Source organism: Macrobrachium rosenbergii, chromosome 5 (genome assembly GCF_040412425.1).
Source record: "Macrobrachium rosenbergii isolate ZJJX-2024 chromosome 5, ASM4041242v1, whole genome shotgun sequence".
NCBI classification, from domain to species: Eukaryota; Metazoa; Arthropoda; class Malacostraca; order Decapoda; family Palaemonidae; genus Macrobrachium; species Macrobrachium rosenbergii.
Window position 1 is genome coordinate 50,273,994 of NC_089745.1, and position 7,500 is coordinate 50,281,493.

Sequence of the window (7,500 nt, forward strand, 5' to 3'; positions counted from 1 at the left end):
ATAGAACATACAGTTGTACGCAAGGCCTAAGGTTTTCCGAGGGAGGTGAGACTATAGATTTTTTTATGGCTTCTTCCGGTTACTTCCCCCGTGTTTGCAGTTTTGCAGTCGTAAATGCAAGGTGTTTGAGTGCTGGGCTTCGGGTTGTCAGCGTAGTCTGTGTAGGCCTATTCATGAAGGCTAATATGTGGAAATAGCTTTGAACTTTAGGCTTTTGGCATTTTGCAGATTTAAAGAATATAGCTAGCCAAGTATTTCATTGTTTTTTTTTTTTATTACGGGACCTCTTCAAATAGATGAATGTCAGTATTTTTAAATATGCAGGCTCTTATAATAGCCTATTATGCAAAAGCTTTTGGAAACTTAAGGAACTGTTAGTCTCTTGGAAGTAAACATTTTACGACCATTTCCAGTTTTAACATGCTGTTAAAGTGTGCGTTTATCAAATACAAAAAAAAAAAAAAAAATACCATCCGTTTGTTAAGATTCAAAGCACGTAAAAGTTTTGCTGGAAATTCTCAAGACACTGAAAAAGGCATTTTACCCAGAATTTTTAACTTATTCCGGGTATTTTTCTCAGGAACTTACCAAATTATTTTAAATGCCTTACATGGAATTAAATACTTAAATGGTCTTTACTATTCCTCAGAGTTAGGTACGTTTTTTTTTTCGTTGCTCATTGTTGAAGTGACTCAATCACGCTGCTGTTTCAGTGATGTTGCCACTAGGAAATTCCGAACTTTCTGAGGCACAGATTTGAGTCAAGACGACTCTCTCTCTCTCTCTCTCTCTCTCTCTCTCTCTCTCTCTCTCTCTGGACCTTGCAATGCTGTGGTATCATTGTGAGCCCGTGGCTCACAATCGGGAAATCTTCGTTCCATCCCTAAATCAGGAGAGGGAGAAACAGTATGGTTGTTTCAGTTGGAAGCGATGTGAATGAAGTGTTGTATATTAATACAGCCATATGAATAAATAACTTGCTAGCCACAAATTCATTGCCCGAATGAGTCTACGACATAGTCTAATTTTCAGTGTTCTGAATCTTAGATGAAATTTTGTTCGTGAAAACAAAGGTTCCGCAAGTGACATTTTGCCCTCACTTTGATTACGATTGTTTTGACTTTCATACTCGTAGACCCAGATCGAACGCAGTGTTTGCATGAGTGAATACCTAAAGTACTTTGAAGGTTTTCTCTGTAACATACGTTTATTAAGAAGAGCAAGGAGCCGCATAGCGTTCTGAACTCCATATAGTGTCAACGTTAATCTCTTTAAACCGGATAGTAGCTATATACGCTAAACTGGTTAGCGTAAGCTCGCTCTCTCTCTCTCTCTCTCTCTCTCTCTCTCTCTCTCTCTCTCTCTCTCTCTCTCTCTCTCTCTTGGGTGTCGATTAGCTTTGATGTTTAACGCCAGTTTGATGAACCAAAATCATTAATTTTCTTATATCACTAGTTTGAAATGAATCACGTATCGCAGTCTGTCAGTTAATAAAATAGTCTCTCTACTTTATTAACAATGACTACGCATTTGTTTTTGTACGCTGTTGTTAAGTTATATCAGGATCTTGAAAGTCGTTATCTGCTCACACTGCGAAATGTATAGTGTTAGTAGGGGCAGTGGTGTTGTGGTTTCAAAGGTCAACTCGACGGTAGCAGCGAAACCAGCAGTAGAATTTTATTGTAAGACGGTGAGTCACTGATAAGGCACTTCCCTGTGACCCAGTGTCCCACTGTGGACCAATGGAGATGCACTGGCCTGGTACTCGATTGGTCCAGGGCAGGCGATGACATGCCTCTCCTAAGGTGGTTTACCTTAAAGCAGTTTTTTCCCCGCTCTGGGAGGAGGGTTCCAGTGTCTAGACTCTGTGCAAGTGCGTTCTCGTGTTATTTCCTGTTTGGTGGTGGTGTCCGTTCCGGCGTTTCCTATGACTTGGGGAGCTGGAACTAGATTGATTACGGCGGAGTTGCTCTTCAGGAGAAATCTATTTCGAAATCAAGGTGGTATTCTTCAACTTTGTATCACCATTCTTGTGGGGAGGTGAACGGAACAGGGGTAGACTTGTACGATAGCTCTGGAATTCTTAAATTTTATTAAGAAACAAAGACGTCACCACGAGGTTCATTTCCTGATTGATTTTTTGTTTCCGTTTTACGATGCCTTGTGACCTTTTAATGAGAAATGCCGCGTTTGATATATGCACACTACCCGTCCAGATTCTCTTGAAATCGAACATTGTTAACTAAAGTTTTCAAAGTGTGTTTAACCTTTAAGTATGTAATACTTCTTGCCCAAGACGCCTCAGTTCATAGTAATGCCCTTTCGTAACCAGGGACCCTCCTGCTTTGAATTCCTGAGACTAACGTTAAGCCTCTCATGCCAATGCTGGAAATATCGCGTACTTGTGAAAATCAAGTAGTAGGCTTAGAAGACAGGCCGGATTCCACCATCCCCCCTATTGGCGTTGAGTCCTTGTCCTTTTTATCACTCACACCAGCCCATAGGCCGCCATACAGGAATGCGGTGGGTGGACTACACCTTGTCCTTGGGGGATTTATCCTGATCACGGCCAGATGAGGGATATATCTCGTGGTGTCTGGAGACTGGAGGATATCTCTTGGTCTCTGGAGACTGGAGGATGGCTATAGACCACTTGCCCCCCCCCTCCCCTTCACTTTTTTTTTGTTCTTCCTTTCGTAGGGTAGCTTTAGGGTTTGCCTTCGATGGGTCCTGCCATAAAAGGATTTATCGCTTTTAACGATTCCTCTATAAATAGCTGTGGGCGAGTTGCTTCTGTAGGCTAGTGTTTATGGAGAGGGTTGTTTGGCGTATATTATTATATTATCATTATTACCAATGCATTTATTATTCGTATAGTGTAAATCACTAGTATATTTCGTATTTCATATATTCAGAAGAAATTGCTATTCCATAAAGGAACAGAAAGATGGAATGGTAAGACCAGGAAGAGTGAAGGTGCGGGGCGGGGGAGTGGGGGAGGGTATCCAGCAAGGAGTCCAGTATCAAGTATCCAGAGGGGCTTTATCCGTCCTGGTTAAAATGACCTGTTGTTTTTCTCCGTATTTGGGCTTCTCTGAAAATATTGAAATTAAATATGAGAATCCTTGCGTCTGTGAATATGCATTATAAAATTGAAAATATTAGATCAGACTTCAGATTTAGATTAATTTTATGTTGGGGATGATTGGATAGAAGCCACAATCCATGTAGGCCTGTGAGTAATTCTGTTATAGTCATATTTGTTGAGGATTATGACTATTTTAGTTTTCTGTAAAAGAAAACTACCCAGATGGCAATTTTTCTGTCCGTCCGCAATTTTTCCTGTCCGCCCTCAGATCTTAAAAACTACTGAGGCTAGAGGGCTGCAAATTGTTATGTTGATCATCCACCCTCCAATCATCAAACATACCAAATTGTAGCCCTCTAATCTCAGCAGTTTTTATTTTATTTAAGGTTAAGGTTAGCCATGGATCGTGTGTCTGACAGCGCTTTCCGGAGGCGTCGCCGACGCACCTTCACTTGACCGCATCTGGGGAGCAATTGAGCGCTGCCCGGTCGTAGATGAGAGTTTCATACAGCCTTATACGCTGTACAGAAAATTCGATTGCGCCGAAGAAACTTCGATGCATTTTTCACATGTTTAATAGTGTTAGCATGTTTTAATAGCAATTTAATACTGAAAGTAAGTTTACTACGAAAACCAAAGGTTCTTTGCCCAGAAATGAATGTAAACTAACGACGCACGTTAGAGTTCACTGAATGGACGTGTTATTGGCATCAACGTTATCCATCGAGCAATTTATATGCATGGTTGTTCGTGTTGCCGCAACCTCGACAGATAGCCTAGTCCCTACGCTATTGTATGTGACAAGTGAACGGCCTAACCAGTGGTCTAGACCAGTCCCCGCTTCAAAATACTGTGATAAAACCTCGCAGCTCATTGTTTTCTAATCAGGTTCTCTCTCTCTCTCTCTCTCTCTCTCTCTCTCTCTCTCTCTCTCTCTCTCTCTCTCATTCTGGACTAGGCTACATGATGTTAACCACATAGGTTCTGTGCGTAAGTTATTAGAACAAAGCTCACGTCTGAGGGTGGGAATGTCTAGACACTTAGAGAAACTGCATTAGTAATGTCTCAAGGAAAAGGTGTTCCTTTTCTTTAGGACTGTTGCCATAAATGACGTTTAGTAGCTGTAGGATTGTTGCCATAAATGATGTAACTTTAGGATTGTTGCCATAAATGATGTAACTTTAGGATTGTAACCATAAGTGACCTCTTGTAGCCTAGCTTTAAGATTGTTGCTCTAAATGATGTTTTGTAGCTTATGACTGATGCCATAAATGACGTCTTGTAGCTTTAGGATTGTTGTTATAAATGAAGTCTTGTAGCTATAGGATTGTTGTTATATATAAGTGATGTCTTGTAGCTTTAGGATTGCTGTTATAAATGACGTCTTGTAGCGTTAGGATTGCTATAAATTATGTCTTGTAGCTTTAGGATTGTTGTTATAGGCTAAATGATGTCTTGTAGCTTTAGGATTGTTGTTATCAATGACGTAACTTTAGGATTGTTGTTATAAATGACGTCTTGTAGATTTAGGATTGCTTTAAATGACGTCTTATAGCGTTAGGATTGTAGCCATAAGTAACGTCTTATAGCCTTAGGAATGTTATTATAGATGACGTCTTGTAGCTCTAGAATTGTTGTTATGAATGACGTCTTGTATCTTTAGGATTGTAACCATAAGTGACGTCTTGTAGGTTTAGGATTGTTGTTATGAATGACGTCTTGTAGTTTTAGTGTTGCCCTAAATGACGTCTTTTAGCTTTAGGACTGCTGCCATATATGACGTCTTGTAGCTTTAGGATAGTTACCATAAAATATGCATGTAGCTTTAGGACTGATGCCAGAAATGGCGTATAGTAGCTTCAGGATTTTTGCCTTAGTGACATCTTTCAGCATTAGAATTGTTGCCATAAAGGATGTATTATAGCAATAGGAATGTTGCCGTTAAAAATGTCTTGTAGCTTTAGGATTATTGCCATATATGACGTCTTGTTTCAGGAAGAGAAAAAAGGAACAACTTCGCCGGGTTGTTGATGTTTATTGTCTCTTTGTTTTATGAGGCTACAGGCGCACATCCGCCCGTAGTGTTTACAATTAGAAACCAGAAAAAGCCCCTACGACGCATTGTCATTTAGGCCGACGGTTTTGTTTCAGCGGTTGTAGGGGTTTCTCTAACCTTGGCTTTTGTAGGCGGGCGCTAATGGGGACATCACGTGCGTCGGAGGCCGGAATTGGCCGTAGTTTCATTTATGGGACGCGATAATGAATCTTAATTGCTAACTCTGTTACGGATCTCAAGTTCTACGAGCAGAGTAAGATCATGAAATGTTCGCGAGTATGATTCTTAATTGCCAACTCTGTGGTTGATGTGCATTTGTTCTGGGCAGTGTGGGATTTAATATATTTCAGCTGTTAACCTTTTTACCAGTATGTTTTGTAGAAATATTATCTTTGGTTATATAATGTCAGGTAACCTGTATGGATAGTCTATGTAGATTAGGCCTGATGGCCCGTGACTACTACAGTAGCCTATCAGAATAGTATAGCAAATACTCCAGTAGCCAGCAGTATTTATAGGCCTATGTGAAGTATATTGTCTTTTCTTATATTTAGATAGGCAATACACAAGTAGCCTATAGCAAAGTGCTTTTAACCGGAAAAAAAATTGTAAAAAATTGTTTTTGTAATTTTGTAAATATTCTCTCTCTCTCTCTCTCTCTCTCTCTCTCTCTCTCTCTCTCTCTCTCTCTCTGTGAAAGTGCCCGTATAGCCTAATAAATTTGATAAAATCAGCAAAATGCGAAGTGTCTTGCAGGGTGTCGTCTCAAAACCGTTATAACAGTAGAGCGCTGAAATACTTCCGTATATATTCAGACAGGATTTTTACCTTAAATTGGATTCAGTTAGCGGAGCCAGTCACGCAAAGTATCAATTCCCTTCTCGTGTTGCATGCACTGCCTCGAGGGTTCGCCGTGAAGATGAAAAAATCGCATTCATGAATGGGACCTGTATCTGGTGAATGTCTCCACAGATATATATATATATATATATATATATATATATATATATATGTATATATATATATATATATAATATATATATATATATTATATATATATATGTATTATATATATATATGTATATATATATTAATGTGATCTTTATGTATTATACGAGACTTTATGTAAGTTGTATATGACTGTATTAGGACTCACTCTCTCTCTCTCTCTCTCTCTCTCTCATTATATATATATATATATATATATATATATATATATATAATCTTGAATTTCTACAGTGGTCCTGTGGGTGAAGTATATAAGAGATCCTCACGTGGGAATCTCTTATATATAGGCCTATATATATATATATATATATATATATATATATATATATATATATATATATATATATATATATATGTACACGAGCTTGTTGGCGCGTGCTACACATGCTGGAACCCAGGGCTGCTGTCTCCCTATCCTCCCCCACACAGGGCGGACAAACAGGTTTGTAGGAAGGTGGTGGATATCTCACCTACCCTCCCATTCCTTACCTACCCCACCCCACCCGGAGCAGACAAACCAGTTTGCAGGGGTGGGTGGCTGTGTCATGTCTCCCTACGGTCACGGAAGACAAACAAGATAAAATCCTCTTGGGTTTTATACATATATATATATATATATATATATATATATATATATATATATATATATATATATATATATATATATATGTATATACACACACACTAGAGAATATACTGTAGATAATACTATCTTGATAAACTTAAAGCTAAGGTACTAATTTGGCTAGTATTTTCTTCGTGAAGAAGAACAGTCAAATCACACACACACACACACGCACACAATATGTACATATATACACATACACTATATATAGCCTTTATATGTGTGTGTGATTTGATTGTTCTTCACGAAGAAAATACTTGCCGTAGTACCTTAGCTTTAAGTCTATCAAGATAGTATTATCTACAGTGTAATCTCTACCGAGAAACATTCAGGCTACTAGAGTGCACCAGCAAATTTACGAATATCGTGTCAGCGGAATCGTGTATTCGAACGCATTGCCTCAAAAAGAAAAAAAAAATCTTCTAGCAGAGTTCGCACAGCCATTATTAAAAGAACTACTGACCCCCTTTGCCGTTATTCTCAACGGGATTTCGTGGTGGGAAAACATCCACACAAATCTCTTCAATCGAAAGTGTACCGTGTCAGCTACACCTCCGCCGCCTTATTTAGGAAATGTCAGATTACAGGCGTTACACGCCAGGCATGACAGCAATGCCGAGTCAAAAAAAAAAAAAAAAAAAAAAAAAAAAAAAAAAAACTCCAGAGACCTTTGACTCTGCAGGAATATTTTGTTTTTTTATGGCTTGGTTCCTTTTGATGATG

At 38.9% G+C, this 7,500-nt stretch overlaps 1 protein-coding gene across 4 annotated transcripts in view; it reads left to right on the forward strand.

The window, feature by feature from the left end:
• LOC136838772 (uncharacterized) overlaps positions 1 to 7,500 on the forward strand; it is a 96,399-nt gene that overhangs the window by 5,732 nt on the left and 83,167 nt on the right. The window contains exon 1 of one of the 4 annotated variants that reach the window (XM_067104278.1): positions 1,840 to 2,000. The exons of the other annotated variants lie outside the window; for them this stretch is intronic. The gene's annotated coding sequence lies outside the window, so the exon portion shown is untranslated. Of the gene's footprint in view, positions 1 to 1,839; positions 2,001 to 7,500 lie in introns of those variants that run through there. 4 annotated transcript variants of the gene reach the window in all.